Source organism: Monodon monoceros, unplaced genomic scaffold (assembly GCF_005190385.1).
Source record: "Monodon monoceros isolate NGI ecotype Baffin Bay Population unplaced genomic scaffold, NGI_Narwhal_1 Super_Scaffold_22, whole genome shotgun sequence".
Lineage (NCBI taxonomy): Eukaryota > Metazoa > Chordata > Mammalia > Artiodactyla > Monodontidae > Monodon > Monodon monoceros.
Window position 1 is genome coordinate 19,662,475 of NW_021703779.1, and position 22,026 is coordinate 19,684,500.

Consider the following 22,026-nt stretch of genomic DNA (forward strand, 5'->3'; position numbering starts at 1 on the left):
GTGGAGCGGCTGGGCCCGTGAGCCATGGCCGCTGAGCCTGTGCGTCCGGAGCCTGTGCTCCGCGGCGGGAGACGCCACAGCGGTGAGAGGCCCGCGTACCACAAAAAAAAAAAGAAATGGAATTAAATGTGAATAAGGGACCCTTTTGACAGCAGGCTAAAATTGGAAAAAAAAATTATTGCATAAGGTAAAAGCAATGGAAAATTCAATGCTTTTTTTGAAGCAGCCCCACAGAGTTAATTCCTTCATGGTGCTGAAGGCTTTTGCTTTGAAATTCATTTTATTGACCTAAAGCTTAAACTGCAGTGTGACTCAAGGATAATTGACAGGAGGGTGAGAACATCATGCTAGCATTGTCACGTATGCCCTCACTCATTCCCTTGTTAAAAGATGCATTATGTAAATATATCCTCCGCTGAAATTTGCTAGCATTTTTTTGGTCCCTGGTAAAGTATTACCCATGTTTGTCAAGGAGGAGGGGGAAAACCCACCCTTTCAAATGGTTCAGTGATTATGTCCCTACACTTTAACTTCTGCCTGAAATTCAAACCCACATAAAAGGTTTCAAAACCTAAAGGTAGTTGTACTCTGTACCTGACTTCTGTGTATAATGTAGGTTTAGAAAAAACAATAAGGCATATTTAGAATCAGGAAATAGATGTAATTAGACTCTGAGACATGTTTCTTTAGCGAAGTACTTTTCTAAAGTTACCTTGTAGCTGCTAAATCAATCTCTATCACACCAGCCAAAAAAATGATCAATTATCCATCCAGTTATGTATACGTCAATCAAAGCATATAAAAATCACAGACAGAGATAGGTGAAGAGTTGAAAGTAGCAACAGCATGATATTAATTATTCATTAATCAGAATCCAGATTATTCTTATTCTTCAATTAAACACTGTGGAAATTACAGGTGAAGGCATGGTTTTCTATCTTTGATGGAGTGGTTAAAGTATTTCTCAATGAAACAGATTATTCCTGTGAATGGTTCTTACAAAGCAGGTAAGAAAGTATCACCGCTGGAAGGAATAAAAAGAGTAGTGGGCATTTATGAAAAATAGATACAAATGATGAATAAATTATAAATGTCTTTAGTTTATCTTTGCGTTGATGTTATCCATGCTTTAATATCAGCCTTTACTAATAGGAGCCCCTGAGAATTTGATTCTCTCTTTTAAGGCCATAGAGAGAACCCAATTAATACAGAGGGACACATAAAAACTGATCTGAAAAAATACACTATGTCCTTGGGTTTTGGAGATAAAAAACTAGCTTTTAGTTCTTTATTTGTAGTGTGTTTTCCTAGCATTAATGGAAAAAATAGAATCTTGTTTTAAAGTCTTAAAATCTCTCATATTTGCTCTTTTAGTATCGATGTGTTTGAAGAGAAAGTAACTTGAGCAAAATAAATTATGGCCCTGATGTCGATTGACTTTTAACCTGTGTTTCCCAGAACCCAGAGCTATTCTGCAAGCCTGGTTTCTTTTAAACCTGAGCATGGGCCACATAAAACAGCTCGTTATAAGTGAATCAGAACTGTATCATTCTAGGACATACACATTTTGGGGAGGGACTTAAAAATGAAAATCCTGAATAAAACTTTTGTCAGTTTCATTTCTATTTGAGCAGCCATTTGAAAAGGTTTCTGATAGCGAAAGAGTAATTAAACCTCTTTATCTTCCCTTTAAAAAAACGGGGATTGACTCAATGTAGGTACATGTTCAGTGTCAAAACTTAGTCATGCAAGGAGGGTAGGGCTTATTAACCAGAGGTAATCGATACAGGCATTAGTGTCACATAGCTGTGGAGTCAAGCGATCGCGCCTTTCTTGAGCACGCTTCTCCCCTCACCATGCAGTTCATTAGTATGCAGCTGGAAAATACCAGCACAGAGCACGCCAAAGCAGACAAAGAAACGACTCAAGGGAGATTTAAACTCCATGACTATACATATTCCCATACAGTTTAAAGAACATAACTACTCACAGCAGGGCAAAACCCCACAGTTTTCTTTCGGTGAAACAATCCCCATTACCCCTGTGGCTAGAATGATGAGAAAATGAATTTGAAAATAACTGTAGAATGGTGCTGATGTCTTTGGTCAAGAAATGAGAGTGGGAATCCCTTTCGTCTTCTGAGATCTACAGCTTGTTCCTGATACTGGTGGGCTAGTGAGGTTGTGACCGTAACATCAGACTGGAGAGGCCTGAGTTGTAGGCTTATATCCACATTTCTTAATCACAACAGTTTCTCTGCACTGGAGCTAAAGCAGAAGACGGTGGCCATTATCAGAATATTTAAATTTGTAGAACCAATCTTGCTTTATCTGGATATCTTGAGAAAAAGTATTATCTTTGTTTTTAACCATTAGCAATAACAGTTATCAAGTACTGCATGCTGATATGTGCCAGGGTGTGAGCTTTAGGTACATAATTCATTTAATCCTCACAAAAGTGTAAGAGGAAGATATTATGATAGACATTTTACAGATGAGGAAGCAGAGGCTCACAGGGGTTAACTTTCTCTATCACATGTTTTACAGTTAGAAAGGGCAGGATCTTACCAAATCCCAGGGCTGTGTGTGTGTGTGTGTGTGTGTGTGTGTGTGTGTGTGTTTGCATCCAACATTCATTTTACAGGTTTACCTAGTTGCCTAAATTCTTCATATTTTACCAACTATATGCACATCTGTACAACAGTGGAAATGCATTTGTTCTAACTTGGTCAGGTTAAAATATTCAGGTCTGGACAATAGCTTGATGGTAGCAACATGATTGATATCCAGAAATACTGATTGGAATGACTGTAAATAACCTCTGGCAAAGTCATTCAGTTGACTTTTGTGATACCATGATCTCATTTTTGACGATCATTTTGCATTAACCTCTTACTCACTGACTACATCCAGAATGTAGCCACACTGCTTCACCTAAACAATGAGCACAACCCTGACTTGTCTTTTCCTATTTCATTTCCTTGGAATGACTCTAGATTTGTTTATTTCCCTGGGTTACAAAGGGAAAGGGACAAGGCGTTTTTATTGGAGGCCAAGTCAATTACCTTTAGAAATAAATAATACAAATAAGAATCAATAAGGGCTGAGGGCCTTATTGGAGCAATATGCAAATAATTTCCAATTTAATAGGGAAAAAATACTTGGCTTTAGTTATCCAAGTTCGTGACTAGGTTATTTTAATCAAATTCACTACACAATGACTTGCTTGTCCTCTATTTTTCTGGCAGCATTATTAAAGCAGCTATCAACAGAAAACTTGGGAAAGCTACAGAATTAGCACTGAGATATTACAAGTTCATGTGGAGAAACTCATTCATTCATTATACAGATACACTTGAGTGCTTTCTGTATAGTGGGCATTGTTTTACGTGCTGAGGATACACTAGTAAACAAAACAGGATAACCCCTATCCTCATGGAGCTTACATTCTGGTAAGGGAGGGCATATATATAATATGTTAGATAATATTAATGCTTTGTAAAAAAAATAAGTCAGAGAAGAGAGATAAGGAATGTTGAGGGTGAGAGTAATTTTAGATAGTCTGGTAGTTTTAAAACATGTCTACACATTCTTTGACACATTTCCCAAGGAGAGAAGGAACTATATATCCCATTCTCTTGAAACTGGACAAGTCTCTGTGACTTGCGGACAAGTCTCTGTGACTTGCTTGTAACCAAGAGAGTTCAGTGAAAGTGAAGCTGCATGATTTTTGAGGTGGGGCCACACATAGAATGCAATGTGGCTTACCATGGAGTTGCAAGGGTTTTCCCAAGTGTACCCTAAGAGGTGGCAGAGGCTACCCCAACTTTGAGAATCACTGGTCAAGAACTTCTATTAGCTTGAATACATTGTAGGTGATTTCTTCTCGACTTCAGTGAGGATGCTTGGTTTTCACCCACTTAAAGTAAGAGTATGATGACTACATGTTCCTATCTATCCATTTTTATGTAGCTGGCAATCCTGGGAGAGGAGGATAAGGAAAACTTAGGAAGAGCTGGCTGTGGTTAGTTCTTGGGGGAAACTTGTGCTCTATATTCTCTTAATTATCCTTTGCTACATATTCAGGGCTTCCTCCATCTGCCCAGTGGTCTTCTCCACTCCCATGGAGTTTGGCTTATGCTCCAGACGGAGATGTGCAGCTTGAAAGATGTCAAGTCCCAATGGTAGTTTCTTCTTTCCTCTTACAGCCAAGAAAATGGAAGTTGCTCTGTGTATCTCAAGTATGAAAGGTTTTAACAGAGGAAATGAAAAACTTATATAAACTTTGGAAGATCTGGGGGGAGCAAAGTTCAGGGAAGTGGTCAGCAAAAATCTTGGTATGAAGCACCCAAGCAGGTGGTTCTTAAGGACTAACATGGAAACTGCTGCAAATTAAAGAATCCCTGGAAGATGCCAACAACCACCTTAACCTGCATCAGTTAGGTGAATGATTCTCCAGGGATCCCCCCCAGAAGCTCTGTGAACTTCATGTGTGTTCACACAGCTCCCCAAATCTCCTCAATCTCCATCTTTTTGGCAGACTCAACCCTGGAACCAACTACAAAGAGGGCATTCTGGAAAACGTAGCTCCCATTTTCTCCTCTGCAGTGCACTAGGAGAAGTTAGAAGGGGGTGGTGATTGACAAGTTGACAGCAGACAATCCAGCCCTCTTGTTTCATAGAGCCTTTGCGGTGATTAAATGAAATGATGCATACAAAACGATGGAAGAGCATGCAACTGGAATAAATGTTATCTATTATTAGTATTAGTATATTATTATTGGCATGTGTATGCCTGAGGAAGAAGATGGTATGATTGATCCTGTTATGTTCTGATATCTTTACTTGGAAGTAGAAATTTTGGCCAAAAACTCAGATTCCTTCTCTGTTAGAATTATACCTTTCCCTTTAGCCCAGATTGAAGTTCCTTCCCAGAAGGGGATTATGAGGTACATGTATACATGAATTAAATGTAACTCTCACAGGAAATTAAAATACTGTCATCCAAAACTCTAAGCTGATATAGCTTAGGACTCTGCATACTAATTCAGAGATATGGAAACCTTTCAAGTGTCTACAAAAATAGAGAGGCAGTTGGAAAGTTATAATTGGAAAATTATAGTATCACTTTTACTGACACAGAAAGTATTTTCTATCATCTCTTTCAAACTAATAAATATGTATTTGATATAAAGTGTTTAAGCTATTAAGATATTTTATTTTTTTTTTGAGTTGGGGAAATAAAATTAAAGAAACAAATAAATCTTACTTTTCAGTTATAAAAGACAAGATAATGAATGAATAATTTGTTTATCTGAAACTGGACACTTTTTATGATTGAGAGTATATTTCATATTTCTCCATTCACATGAGGTAAGCATTAACTGTGGATTTAATTGGAGCTTTCAGAATGCTTCAGTGAACACTTCGTACATTATTTGAAGGTATTTACGTAATCAAGCTTAGAACCAGAATTGTTCCCTCTTAGTACTAACAAGGGCATGATCTGACATTTAGTTTGGAGAATATGACCAGAATGGTCAATACAGTTGCTGTTACCTCTGCTCTTTTGAATCACTTTGTTACCTTTTTAGAATATTCAAAGTAACTATAAAATAAAATAAGTGAAGACAGTTTGGGAGTTACAGGAAACTCTTCTACTTTGGTAACTGAAAGGAAAATGATGTTTTTCCTTAAGGCAGTCTCCTGCAGACATCTTCCATGTCTTTAATGGATGAAAAACATGGACTAGATTTCATCAGTCTTCTGGGATTAAAAAACATTCCTACCATTACAACTGTATCAAGAAAGACAGCCTTAAAGATTATTCTGTAGGCTGGCCAAAGAGTCCCTTTGTTGTTACTTTTTCACCTTAAAAAAATATCTTTATTTGATACATAAAAGGTGACACAAAATGCTGCATTTATTTAAAAAACTCTTTAAAAAATATTGGAACTTAATGTTCTTCATTCAAGTACAGAAACATTGCTTTAAAGGAACTATACTCTAAAGCTGCTTATATTTAGTTCAACTGTTTTCACAAATAATACCTCTTTGAAGTTGGTGATTACTTCTAGAGCTAAAGGAAGACGATGTCTGTGAAAAGGGATAAACGTGCAGGGAGCTTCACTTGTTTGGTAATATTCAACTTATTAGGCTGGGTCATGGGTGCATGGATGTTTTTTATTATATTTTTACTATATGTATAGGCATGTAATTTTCTATGTTGAAATACATTTATGATAAAGTTTCTGCACTGTTGGTTATAGACATCTCTCAATTTAATACTGTTTCCTAAAGCAGTAATACTAATTAATATTAATACTTATGTACTGATACATATTAGTCTACTAAATTATATTTATATTAATTTATACTTCCATGAGCAGTGTATAAATGTTCCAATTGTTTCATAATTTCACCAAAACTGGGCATAATCAAACTTTAATTTCTTTTGGTGCCAGCTTTGACAGTGGAAAATTATATTTCCAGATGTCCCAGTAAAATGGCAGATTGAATACATGCCTTTACATCTACTTTTCCCCAAAGTCAACTTAAACAGCAGTAAAGGATTTTTAAAGGCATAAACCCACAAAGAAAAAGGAATTAAAAGAAGACAACAGAAACAAAATTTTGAAGTGTGAAACCAGATAGATGAGTAGAATCTTTCCCAGCAGACCCAGGAAAGCTGAATCATAGGCTGGTAGTGGGAAAAGCTAAGAAGCAACAGATTAACATTGAGTAATCAGCAATGCTGGTATTTTTGGAACCAAAAGTGTAGGTGAGGCTGAAAAAAGAAGAATATGTGAAATATAAAGCACTTATATCCCTAGATATCTTCCTAATCATTAGAGCGAGTCAGGAATTCCTTTGGCATTCTGGGAGAAAATTAAAGGGATAATCATCTAGGATTTGAAGAAGACAAAAGAGAGAACCTGGACGACACTAGGCACAGCCAGGGGCAAAGAGAGAATATAAAACAATGACAACAACACAGTTGGATTAAGTGAATTTCTACTAGCTGAAAATGGAGCTCCCAGTCATTTCCCCAGAATTTGGCATCAAGGCCCATATCCTCAGTACAATAGATTAAAGAATTATTTTCTGACATTTTGGACCAGGAAAAGAAGAAAGAACATAAAATCATGACATCAAGGTTTCTCCACCTAAGTGGTTCAACTTAGACTTGCCTACACTGAGGCCCACAGTCAGTAATTACCACCCTACCCCACCAGAACTTCTAGTTAGTTCAGATGATTGAGAAACACAAAGATTACAAGATATTTGAGAAAAGCCTCTATCATGAAACAGAGAGAAAAAATGAATAAACCAAAAAATGACTTGTAGGAAATTAAGAATATGCAAGCAGAAGGAAAGTTAAATAGATACTATATTTTGTACATGTGAAACAAAAACAGGATGATACTTAAAAATTTAAAGAACATTCACAAAACAAAAATGAACTTTTGGAACTAAAAATATGATAGCAGAAAGAAAAAAACAATTGAGCAGTTGATAGTTCAGGCAAACAAAATCCACCATTAAAGTTGAACAAAAAGACAAAGAAATGAAAAACAGGTGAAGAGGACCAACACTGGAATAATTTGAATTTAAGAGAAAAAGAAAATAGAAGGAAGGAAATGCTCAAAAGTGATCAAGAAATTTTTTCAGAACAGAAGAACATGAGTTTCCAGATTGAAAGGACCAACTGAGGCCCCAGCAGAGTGGGTGAATACTGACCTACACAATCAGGAAATTTCACAACAGTAACATAGGGAAGATCTCAGCACCTTTGAAATAGAGAAGAACTGGGGATCAGAATGGCATTTGGCTTTTTACATGTAAGGCTGGAAGCTTGAGAATAGGTGAAAATGACTTCAATTTGTTTTAATTAAACTTTTTATTTTTAGATGATTGATGACATACATGCAGTTGTGAGAAATAATGCAGAGAGATCCTATGTATCAATTACCCAGTTGCCCCAATGATAACAACTTGCAACACTATAGTGCAATATCACGACGACATTGATAGGATTTACCAGTCTTGTTCAAATTTCTCGTTTTACTTATACTCATTTGTGTGAGTTTGTGTGTGTGCCTGTATTTACTTCTATTCAAATTTATCATGTGTGGGTTTGTGTATCCTCCACCATGGTCAAGATACAGAACACTTCCTTCAGCACAAGTTTCTGTTGTGCCTTTTTATAACCACATTCACCTTTCTCTTATCCTCTCCTCAGTCCCTTAAATGGATCCCTTAATAGTGATCTATTAAATTCACTAACCTGTTCTCCACTTATTTAATTTTATCATTTTAAGATTGCTAGATAAACAGGATATTACAGCATACAATGTTTTTGGGCTGCCTTTTCCCTTTGAATGATTCACTGAAGATCTATCTAAGTTATTGTATGTAATAACAGTCTGCTTTTAAAAATTGCTGAGTAGAACTCCATGGTATGGATGTACCACAGTTTGTTTGCCCATTCACTTGTCAAAGGACATCTGGGTTATACACAGTTTTGGTTATTATGAATGAAGCTTCTATGAATATTTGTGCATACAGATTTTTGTGTGAGCATAGATTTCCATTTCTCTGAAGTAATGAGAGTGTGCAATTGCTGAGTCATACAGTAATTGCATCAGTTTTCTTTTTTTTTTTACATCTTTATTGGAGTATAATTACTTTACACTATTGTGTTAGTTTCTGCTGTATAACAAAGTGAATCAGCTATACGTATACATATATCTCCATATCCCCTCCCTCTTGCGTCTCCCTCCCACCCTCCCTATCTCACCCCTCTAGGTGGTCACAAAGCACTGAGCTGATCTCCCTGTGCTATGCGGCTGCTTCCCACTAGCTAGCTATTTTACATTTGGTAGTGTATATATGTCCATGCTGCTTTCTCACTTCATCCCAGCTTCCCCTTTCTCCCAGCTCCCATGTCCTCATGTCCTCAAATCCATTCTCTACATCTGTGTCTTTATGCCTGTCCTGCCCCTAGGTTCAGCAGAACCATTTTTTTTAGATTCCATATATATGTGTTAGCATATGGTATTTATTTTTCTCTTTCTGACTTACTTCACTCTGTATGACAGACTCTAGGTCCATCCACCTCACCACAAATAACTTCATTTTGTTTCTTTTTATGGCTGAGTAATATTCCACTGTATATATGTGCCACATCTTCTTTATCCATTCATCTGACAATGGACACTTTGGTTGCTGCTTCCATGTCCTGGCTATTGTAAATAGAGCTGCAGTGAACATTTTGGTACATGACTCTTTTTGAATTATGGTTTTCTCAGGGTATATGCCCAGTAGTGGGATTGCTGGGTCATATGGTAGTTCTATTTTTAGTTTTTTAAGGAACCTCCATACTGTTCTCCATAGTGGAGATTTACATTTACATTCCCACCAACAGTGCAGGAGGGTTCCCTTTTCTCCACACCCTCTCCAGCATTTATTGTTTGTAGATCTTTTGATGATGGCCATTCTGACCAGTGTAAGATGATATCTCATTGTAGCTTTGATTTGCATTTCTCTAATGATTAATGATGTTGAGAATTCTTTCATGTGTTTGTTGGCAATCTGCATATCTTCTTTGGAGAAATGTCTATTTAGGTCAAGAGTCATGTACCAAAATGTTCATTGCAGCTCTATTTACAATAGCCAGGACATGGAAGCAACCTAAGTGTCCATCGACAGATGAATGGATAAAGAAGATGTGGCGGCACATATATACAATGGAATATTACTCAGCCATAAAAAGAAACGAAACTGAGGTATTTGTAGTGAGGTGGATGGACCTAGAGACTGTCATACAGAGTGAAGTAAGTCAGAAAGAGAAAGACAAATACCATATGCTAACACATATATATGGAATCTAAAAAAAAGAAAATGGTCAGAAGAACCTAGGGGTAAGACAGGAATAAAGTTGCAGACCTACTAGAGAATGGACCTGAGGATACAGGGAGGGGCAAGGGTAAGCTGGGACAAACAGAGAGTGGCATGGACATATATACACTACCAAACGTAAAACAGATAGCTAGTGGGAAGCAGCTGCATAGCACAGGGAGATCAGCTTGGTGCTTTGTGACCACCTAGAGGGGTGGGATAGGGAGGGTGGGAGGGAGGGAGACGCAAGAGGGAAGAGATATGGGGACATATGTATATGTATAACTGATTCACTTTGTTATAAAGCAGAAACTGACACACCATTGTAAAGCAATTATAGTCTAATAAAGATGTTAAAAAATATATCAGTGAAAAATATCCTTGAGCTTCTGGCAGGGGGAGGGGAAAAGGGACAATTTTGAAATATCGCATTCTGAAAGATGCCTAAGGAATCATTTTGAACTATACTCTGTTCTTTTTAACAAGTTCTGTCGTCAGGACAAACTACTTCAGCAGAGCCTAACCTGCTGGGGTTTTATTGTAGCCTAATTGACTTGGAGGAAGGGAGATAACCAACTCAGCCTAGTCTAACCATCCTATCCCACCTAAGTGGGGGGAAAACCTGAGAAGCACTGGTGAAATCTATGGCCCATAGGCATAGGCTTACTAAAAGAGACATAACCAAAGAACTATAAAACACTACCCTGCCCCCTACCTTACCACAACATTACTAAAGGTCTACTTACAACAGTTCCTTTTACCAAGTACGTCATGTTTGGCTATCAAGAAAAAATTATAAGACATACAAAAAGGCATAGAAACACGCTTTGAAGAGACAGAACAAGTATCAAAGCCATACATGACAGGGATGTTGGAATTATCAGATCAGGAGTTAAAAACAACTATGTTTAACATGAGAAGTTCTCTAATGGATAAAGTAGACACCAAGCAAGAACAGATGGGCAATGTAAGCAGAAGGTTGAGAATACTAAGAAATACTTTTTAAAGTGCTAAAAATTAAAAAACATTGTAACAGAAATGAAGAATGCTTTTGATGGGCTTATTAGTAGACTGGTAAGAATCTCTGAGCTTGAGGATATGTCAATAAAAATCTCCAAAACTGAAAAGCAAACAGAAGAAGAAGACTGAAAAAAACAGGATACCCAAGAACTGTGACGCAGCTACAAAAAGTGTAATATATGTGTAATGAGAATGCCAGAAGAAGAAAGGAACAGAAGAAATATTTGATACACTATTTAATACTGATACATTATATATCAATATTTGATACAGTACATAACAAAACAATAATGACTGAGAATTACCCTAAATTAATGCCAGGCACCAAGCCACAGATCAAAGAAGCCCACAGGACACCAAGCATGATAAATGCCAAGAAAAACTATACCTAGGCATACTATAGTCAAACTAGGATATCAAAAATAAAGAAAAAATCCTGAAAAAAGCCATATGGGAAAAAAATCTTAACTACATAAGAACAAAGATAAGAATTACAACTAATTTCTCCTCAGAAACCATGTGGGCAAGAAGAGAGTGGAATGAAATATATACAGTGTTGACAGTGAAAAAACACCAACCTAGAAATCTGTACTTGTGAAATTATCCTTCAAAAGTGGAGAAGAAATAAAAACTTTCTCAGACAAGCAAAAACTGAGGGAATTTGTTGCCAGTAGACATGCCTTGCAAGAAATGTGAAAAGAAGGTTTTTAGAGAGAAGGAAAATAATATAGGCCAGAAACTCAGATGTACAAAAAGAAAGCAGGAGCACTGAAGAAGGAATAAGTGAAAATAAAATTAAAACTTTCATTTTACTTATTCTTAATTGATATAACAGATAACAGTTTTGGTCAAAATAATAATAGCAATAATGTATTCAATTATATATTTGTATATATATCTTAAGTGTGTATATGTATACATACATATACATATATATGTATTCTTATCTATAAGCAAAATGAATGACAGCAATGATACAAGGGACTGGAGGGAGAAATTAGGATTTTTATAAGGTACTGAAACCACCCATGAAGTGCTAAAGTGTTATTTAAAAGTGGACTTGGATTAATTGTAAATGTATACCAAAAACTCTAGGGCAACCAATGAAAAAGATAAAGTAGAAGTATAATTGATATGCTAAGAAAGGAACAAAAATGGAATCATATAAATGTCCAATTAAAATCACACTGTCAGAAAAAGAGTAGAAGACAAAAATAAGAATAAAGAGCAGGGCAACAAATAGAAGATATTAACAAATATGGTTGATTTTATCCAAGTACATTAATAATCACTTTGAATGCCAATGGTCTAAATGCCCCAATTCACAGATCAATGGAACAAAACAGAAAGTGCAGAAATAAACCCAATGCATATATGGTCAATTAATTTACAAAAAAGGAGCCAAGAATACACAATGGGGAAAGGATAGTCTCCTCAATAAATGGTGCTGGGAAATGGTGTTGGGAAAACTGGACAGCCATAGGCAAAAGAATGAAATTGGACCACTAACTTACACCATACACAAAAATCAATCCAAAAGAGATTCAAAGACTTGAAGGTAAGACCCAAAACCATAAAAGTCCTAGAAGAAAATATATGATTAGCAATGACTTTTTGAATCTGACACCAAAAGCAAAAGCAACAAAAGCAAAAATAAACAAGTGGAATTAGATCAAACTAAAAAGCTTCTGCATAGCAAAGGAAACCATCAATAAAATGAAAAGGCAACCTAGAGAATGGGAGAAAATATCTGCAATTCCTATATCTAGATAAGGGGTTAATATCCAAAATATATAAAGAACTCATACAACTCAATAGCAAAAAACCTAACAATCCAGTTAAAAAATGGCAAAGGAGCTGAACAGACGTCTTTCCAAACAAGACATACAAATGGCCAATAGGTACATGAAAAGGTGCTCTATGTCGCTAATCATCAGGGAAATGCAAATCAAAACCACAATGAAATATCACGTCACACCTGTTAGAATGGCTATCATCAAAAATACAAGAGATAACAGGTGTTGGTAAGGATGTGAAGAAAAGGGAACCCTCAGCACTGTTGGTGGGAACAGCCAAATTCACATAGCCACTATGAAAAACAAGGAAATTCCTCAAAAAATTAAAAACAGAATTACCATATGATCCAGCAATCCCACTCCTGGGTATATATCTCTAAAGAAAACAAGAAAAGTATTTCTTTTCTTTAAAATAAATTTATTTATTTAATTTATTTATTTTTGGCTGCATGGGGTCTTCGTTGCTGCACGTGGGCTTTCTCTAGCTGTGGCAAGTGGGGGCTACTCTTCGTTGTGGTGCATGGGCTTCTCGTTGCGGTGGCTTCTCTTGTTGAGGAGCACGGGCTCTAGGCGTGCGGGCTTCAGTAATTGTGGCTTGTGGGCTCTAGAGCGCAGGCTCAGGTGCTGTGGTGCATGGGCTTAGTTGCTCCGTGGCATGTGGGATCTTCCCGGACCAGGGCTCGAACCCGTGTCGCCTGCATTGGCAGGTGGATTCTTAACCACTGTGCCACCAGGGAAGTCCCAAAAACAGGATTTCAAGGCAATATCTGCACTCCCACACTCATCACAACACTATTCAAAACAGCCAAGATATGGAAACAACCTAACTGTCCATCAATAAATGAATGGATAAATAAGATGTGGCATATAAATAATGGAATATTATTCAGTCATGATAAAGAATGAAATCCTGCAATTTGCAACAGCTTGAGTGGGCCTTAAGGGTATTATGCTAAGTAAAATAGCCAGACAGAGAAAGGAAAATATTGCATGGTTTTACTTACATGTGGAATATAAAAGAAAAACAATTAAAAGTCAAACTGAAAGAAACAGAGAATAGAAAAGTGGTTGCCATTGCCTGTGAGGTAGGGGAAATAGAGGTTGGTAAAAGGGTATAAACTTTCAACTATAGTATGAATAAAGTCTGAGGATCTAATGTAAAATATGTTAACTATAGTTGATAACGCTCTACTATATAATGGAAATTTGCTATCAGAGTAGAAATTTAATATTCCCAGAGAGACATTAATTAACTAGATGGAGGAAAATCATTCACATGTATATGCATATTAAATTAGCGTGATTTAAATATCCTACAGTTTTGTATGTCAGTTATGCCTCAGTAAAACTGAAAGTTAAAAAATTAAGTTCCTATACTGACTTAAAAAAAGAGAAGAGTAACAAATACGGTAAGTATTAATCCAATTATATTAATAATCATTTTGAATGTCAATGTTCTAAATGCTCATATCAAAAGGCAAAGATTTTTAGAGTGGATCAAAAAACAGGACCCAACTATTCTTTGTCTATAAAAAAAAACACTTTAAATATAGAGATATATATAGATTAAAAGCAAAGGGATGAAGAAAACATACCACTCTAACACTAAGCAAAAGACAGCTGGAGTAGCTGTATTAATTTCAGACAGAGCAGACTTCAAAGCAAAGGAAAGACATCAGAGATAAAGAAGGACATAATAATAAAGGGATAAAAAAATAATAAAGGTCAATTCTCCATGAAGACATAACAATCTTTAATTTGTATACACCTAACAACAGAGCATCAAAATATGTGAGGCAAAAACTGAGAGCTGGAAGGAAAACAGATAAATCCGTTCTTATAGTTGGAGACTTCAACACCCTTCTATCAGAAATGAACAAACCCAGCAGGCAGAAAATCAGTAAGGAAATAGTTGATGTTAACAGCACAGTCAATCAACTAGATCTAATTGACAACTATAGATGACTTCATTCAATAAGGGCAGAATACCATATGAGCAGAAAAGCTCATATGGAACATTCACCAAGATGGACCACATTCTAGGCCATAAAACACAACTTAACAAATCTAAAAGAATAGAAATCATAAATGTACGCACTCAGGCCACAACAGAATTCAACTGGAAATCAATAACACATGGGCCAAAGGAGAAATTTCAAGAGAAATTTCAAAATATTTGAACTAGGGATTCCCTGGTTGTCCAGTGGTTAGGATTCCATGCTTCCACTGCAGGAGACACGGGTTTGATCCCCGGTCAGGGAACTAAGATCCTGCATGCTGCAAGGCATGGCCAAAAAAAAAAAAAAAAAAATATATATATATATATTTGATTATGTGAAATATATAATGCATTCTCAGACTGCATATATATATTTGATTAAATGAAAATGAAAATATTTGTGAGATGCAGTGCTTAGTGGGAAATTTTTAGCATTGAGTGTATATATTAGAAAAGAAGAAAAATCTGAAATCAGTCATCTAAGTTTCCCTCTTAGGAAACTAGAAAAGGATGATCAAATTAAATTCAAAGCAATAAAAAAATAAATAAGAAGAATTAGAGCAGAAATCATGAAGTTGAAAACAGGAAATCAAGAGAGAAAACCAACAAAACCAAAAGTTGGCTCTTTGAAAAGATCAATAAAATTGATAGGCCTTTAGCCAGGCTAAGAAAAATAAAAGAGAGGAAATTAATGACCAATACCAGAAATGAAATAGGACATGATTAAAGATCCCATGGACATTAAAAGGATAATAAAGTAATACTATCAACAACTCTGTGCCCACAAATTTCATAAGCTAGATGGACCAATTCCTTGAAAGACATAATCTGTCAAAACTCACACAAGAAGAAATAGACAATATGAACAGGCCTATACCTATTAAAGAAATAGAATCAATAATTAATAACCTTCCCAAACAGAAAGCACCAGGCCCAGACAGATTCACTGGTGAATTCTACAAAATTAACAAACAAATTATACCAATTCTCTTTCAGAAGGTGGAAGCAGAGGGAATACTTCCTATTTTACTCTATGAGGCCCGTGTTACCCTAATACCAAAACTAGACAAAGACATTTCAGGAAAACTAAAGACAAATATCTCTCATGAACATAGATGTAAAAGTCCTCAACATATTACCAAATTGAATGCAACAATGTATATAAAGAATTATACACCATAACCAAATGGGATTTATTCCAGGTATGCAAAGCTGTTTCAACAACTGAAAATCAATTAATGTAATCCATCACATCAACAGGCTAAAGAGGAAAAATCACATGATCATATCAATAGATTCAGAAAAATTATTTTTAAAAAATCCAACACCCATTCATGATAAACACACTCAGTAAAATAGTAATCGAGGAGAACGTCCTCAATTTGATAAAGAATGTCTACAAGCAACTTACAGCTAATATCATAACTAATGGTGAGAAATGAGAACTCTCTCATTAAGATCAGGAACAAGGCAGGGATATTCCCTCTCACCACTCCTTTTTAATATAATAATGAAAATTCTAGCTAATGCAGTAAGATAAGAAAGGTAAATAAAAGGTATAATGACTGGGAAGGAAGACATAAAATTATCTTCGTTCACAGATACATTATTGTCTATGTAGAAAATCTAGAAAAAAATCAATTAAAAAACTCCTAGAGCTAATAAGCAATTATAGTGAGGTTGCAGAACACAAAGTTAATATACAAAAGTCAATCTCTTTCCTATATATCACTGAATAAGTAGAATTTGAAATGAAAAACCCAATACCATTTTTATTAGCACTCAAAAAAAATGCAGTACTTAGGTTTAAATGTAACAAAGTATGTTAAAGATCTATATAAGAAAAAGTATAAAACTTTGATGGAAGAAGTCAAAGAAAAACTGAATAAGTAGAGATATTCCCTGTTCATGGATAGGAGGACAATATTGTCAAGACGTCAGTTTTTTACCAGTTTGATCTATACATTCAATGCAATTCCAATCACAATCCCAGCAAGTTATTTCACATATATTCACATACTAATTCTACATTTTATATGAAGAAGTAAAAATCCACTTTAATGAAAGAGATTACTAAAAAAGAACAAAGTTGGAGGATTAACACTACTCAACTTCAAGACTTACTATATAGCTACAGTAATCAAGATTGTACGGTATTGGTGAAAGAATAGACATATCAATGGAAGAGAATAAGAGCCCAGAAATAGACATAGGACAAATGAGCCAAGGCAATAAAATGGAGCAAAGATAATCTTTTTGACAAATGGTGCTGGAGCAACTGGACATCTGCATGCAAAAAAAAAATCTAGACACAAATCTTACACCCTTCACAAAAAGTAACTCAAAATGAATCACAGACCTAAATAAAAATGCAAAACTATAAAACTCCTAGAAGATAACACAGGAGAAATTCTAGATGACCTTGGGTTGGGTGACGACTTTTTAGATAAAACACCAAAGGCATGAAAAACAGAATTGATAAACCGGATTTCATTAAAGTTAAAAATTTCTGCTCTGTGTAAGACATTGGCAAGAGAATAAAAAGACAAGCCACAGACTGGGAGAAAATATTTGCAAAACAAATATATGTGGGAAAAAAACTGTTATCCAAAATATACAAAGAATTTTAAAAATTCAACAATAAAAAAACAAACAACCCGATAACAAAGTGGGCCAAAGACCTTAACAGACACCTCACCAAAGCAGATATACAGATGGAAAATAAGTATATGAAAAAATGCTTTACATCGTATGTCATCAGGGAAATGCAAATTAAAACAACAATGAGATTCCACTACACACCCGTTAGAATTGCCAAAATCCAGAACACTGACAACACCAAATGCTGGCAAGGATGTAGAGCAACAGGAACTCTTATTCATTGCTGGTAGGAAGGCAAAATAGTACAGCTACTTTGGAAGACAACTTGGTGGTTTCTTAATATGATGTAGAAATCACACTTCTTGGTACACTTCCCAAAGGAGTTGTAAACTTACGTCCACACAAAAACTTACGCATGGATGTTGATAGCAGCTTTACTTGTAATTGCAAAAATGTGGTATGAGTGGATAAATAAACTGTGGTACATTCAGACAATGAAATATTATTCAATACTAAAAAGAAATGGGCTATCAAGTCACAAAAAGCCACGGAGGAAACAAATATATATTACTAAGTGAAAGAAGCCAATTTGAAAAGGCTACATAATGTATGGTTCCAACTACATGACATTCTGGAAAAGGCAAAACTATGGAGACAGTAAAATGAACAGTGGTTTCCAAGGGTTAGCGGGGAGGGAGGGATGAATAGGCAGAACACAGTGGATTTCTAGGGCAGAAAAACTACTCCATATGATACAAAAATGGTTGATACGTGTAATTATACATTTAGACCTTTGTCTAAACCACCAAGAATGTACACCACCAAGAATGAACTCTAATGTAAACTATGGACTTGAGGCAATAATGATGTGTCGAGGTATCAACTGCAACAAGTGCACCACTCTGGTGGGGCATTTTGATAATGGGGAAAACTATGCATGTGTTGGGGAAGGGGTATATAGGAAATCTCTGTACCTTCTCTATTTTGCTGTGAACCTAAAACTGCTCTAAAAATGTCTTAAAACACAGCAAGAAAGGACACTTTTACGACATGAACAGTCTCAAGAAAATTTACCTTCTATGCACTGTTTATCAGAAAACTGTTATAGGATATGGGCCAACAAAATGACGGTAAAGAAGAAATGGTACCAGAAGATGGGTACTCCAACACAGAAAGAAGTGAAGAGAAGCCCAGGATAATACTAAAGGTATATCCCAGGATAATAACTCTGCCCCAAGAGTAGAGGGCAACCATTCTTGCTTGGAGGAGGTCAGAGGCTCCAGGAGCGATTTGTTTAAAATGATTAATATCACAGAATGTCTGTAAATCATCTGACTGTATTGAAGTGTAATTTACATAATTAATAGTTTTAGGTTGAATTCATAATAATATAGAAAAAACAGATTATTATCATCAAGGAAAACAAAAAATGTGCAAGAAAATTATGCTACATTATCTTTTCATAATCATGTAGTGGAAAAGCTTCTCATAACCATGATAATACAAACACTGAATAGCGATCTAAAGAAAACTGAAACATTTTATATTGGAAAGTAGGGGAGAGAATAAAAAGTATTCATCAGTGCAGTCGATACTGGGAATGAAAGAGTGACATATCTTAAAATGGAAGAAATAAGTAAGTAAAAATACTTTTTACAAGTTTACAAATATGGAGGTAAATACTGAAAGAATCATCTAAAAAGGGTTCAGTGTTGTTTCTGGGAGGGGAAAATGGGATAGTGGTAAGAGCACAGGGTTTCCTTGATTACTAACAGAGTTGAGCTTTTTTAGGAGCACCTATTCACAACGACTCCAGGCTGGGCCTTGTCACTTGTTTAGCCAATGGGACAGTAGTAAACTTGACAAAGCATTTGTGTATTTCCACTTACTTCTGCTTTTGGGTCCCTGCTGTTGGTTATTGCTCCTGATTTTTCTTCATGTCTTATTTTCTTTGGGGTTTTGTGATGTCTTTTTGTAAGTTCATATCTGTATGAACTTTTTCTATGGGAATACTTTGAGAATTGAGTAGAAATTGTGTCCTTCTGAGGAGTCTTCTTTATTTTTTTCTGCCAGACACCTGTAAGCATTATCATCCAAGACAACACTAATAAATTCTTTGGCTTAAGAAGTTTTGGATAACTAAGAAAATATAAACTAGGGCCCCAAATCTCAAGGGATATTCTTTTCTTCTCCCTCTATCCATATCCAAGGCTTAGAGACAGGAAAATTTCCTTGCTGTCTCCTTTTGTGAGATATAATTTAAGTATCTTTTTGCTGAGGTTATAACCCTTGGGGCCCTAGATATATTCAAAGCAATCTGATTCCACACATTTCATGACCCTCAGCTTTACCTCCTGCTCCACATATGGCTGAAGTTCTAGAGCAAGCACTGGTTTGCGAGCTTGCTTACATCTCTAGAGTCATTATTTTATTTTATTTTTGACCTCTGATGACCTCCCTTACTTCCTTGCTGACTCATTCACACGTTTACAAATATTAAAAAATATTATATCCATCTTTGTTGCTATTTTATTGCTAGAGATTTTTTTCTGGGTATTTAGTGGCCCCCTGCCTTATATTTCAGAAAAATAATCCCAAGGACAGCATTTGATCTGGATCAGTACCTTAAGACAGATTGAATAAAATTATCCCCCTCCCTTTAAACTTCTACCTCCTGGGGTAATAATTTCAGAAATCCATTGAAAAATTCCAAAGTCCATTTTTTCCAGTGACACAAATAAAACCACTCTGCTCTCACTAGATTGCTGCACAAACACCTTGCCTTAATGAGAGTGGAAGCTTTTTTGAGTGAAAAAAAATATGTTGGTGCATATTAACTATCCACCTTTGAACAATAACAATGATAAAACTGATGTAATCTGAGGGATTATGTTGGACTCAAGAACTTGTACAATGAATTCTACAAAATACTGCTGAATGAAAAATGCCAACTGTGTACACTGTAAGACAGAATTAGCTTAATTCTTAAATGCCTACCAAGAATATTGGATCAGGGCCCTGAAACAAGATGGCGGAGTTGAAGGACATGCTCTCACTCCCTCTTGTGAGAACACCAGAATCACAACTAGATGCTGGACAATCATCAACAAGAAGACCCTGGAACTCACCAAAAAAGATACCCAACATCCAAAGACAAAGGAGAAGCCACAATGAGAGGGTAGGAGGGGTGCGATCACAGTAAAATCAAATCCCATAACTGCTGGGTGGGTGACTCACAGACTGGAGAACACTTATACCACAGAAGTCCACTCACTGGAGTGAAGGTTCTGAGCCCCACATCAGGCTTCCCAACCTGCAGGTCCGGCAACGGGAGGAGGAATTCCTAGAGAATCAGACTTTGAAGGCTAGTGGGATTTGATTTCAGGACTTGGACAGGACTGGGGGAAAGAGAGATGCCACCCTTGGAGGGCACACACAAAGTAGTGTGCGCACCAGGACCCAGGGGGAGGAGCAGTGACCCCAGGGGAGACTGAGCCAAGATTACTCTACCAGTCAAGGATCTCATTCAGATTCGATGGAGAAATCAAAAGCTTTACAGATAAGCAAAAGCTCAGAGAATTCAGCACCGCCAAACCAGCTCTACAACAAATGCTAAAGGAACTTCTCTAAGTGGGAAACACAAGAGAAGAAAAGGACCTACAAAAATAAACCCAAAACAATTAAGAAAATGGTCAAAGGAACATATGTATTGATAATTACCTTAAACGTGACAGGATTAAATGCTCAAACCAAAAGACACAGGCTTGCTGAATGGATACAAAAACAAGACCCATATACATGCGGTCTACAAGAGACCAACTTCAGATCTAGGAACACATACAGACTGAAAGTGAGGTGATGGAAAAAGATATTCCATGCAAATGGAAATCAAAAGAAAGCAGGAGTAGCAATACTCATATCAGATAAAATAGACTTTAAAATAAAGAACATTACAAGAGACAAGGAAGGACACTACATAATGATCAAGGGAACAATCCAAGAAGAAGATATAACAATTATAAATATATATGCACCCAACATAGGAGCACCTCAGTACATAAGGCAACTGCTAACAGCTCTAAAAGGGGAAATCGACAGTAACACAATAATACCAGGGGACTTTAACACCTCACTTACACCAATGGACAGATCATCCAAAATGAAAATAAATAAGGAAAGAGAAGCTTTAAATGACACAATAGACCAGATAGATTTAATTGATGTTTATAAGACATTCCATCCAAAAACAGCAGATTACACTTTCTTCTCCAGTGCGCACAGAACATTCTCTAGGATAGATCACATCTTGGGTCACAAATCAAGCCTCAGTGAATTTAAGAAAATTGAAATCATATCAAGCAGCTTTTCTGACCAAAACGCTATGAGATTACAAATGAATTACAGGGAAAAAAACGTAAAAAACACAAACACGTGGAGGCTAAACAATACGTTACTAAATAACCAAGAGATCACTGAAGAAATCAAAGAGGAAATCAAAAAATACCTAGAGACAAATGACAATGAAAACACGACGATCCAAAACCGATGGGATGCAGCAAAAGCAGTTCTAAGAGGGAAGTTTATAGCTATACAAGCCTATCTCAAGAAACAATAAAAATTTCAAATAAACAATCGAACCTTACACCTAAAGGAACTAGAGAAAGAGAACAAAAACAACCCAAAGTTAGCAGAAGGAAAGAAAGAAATCATA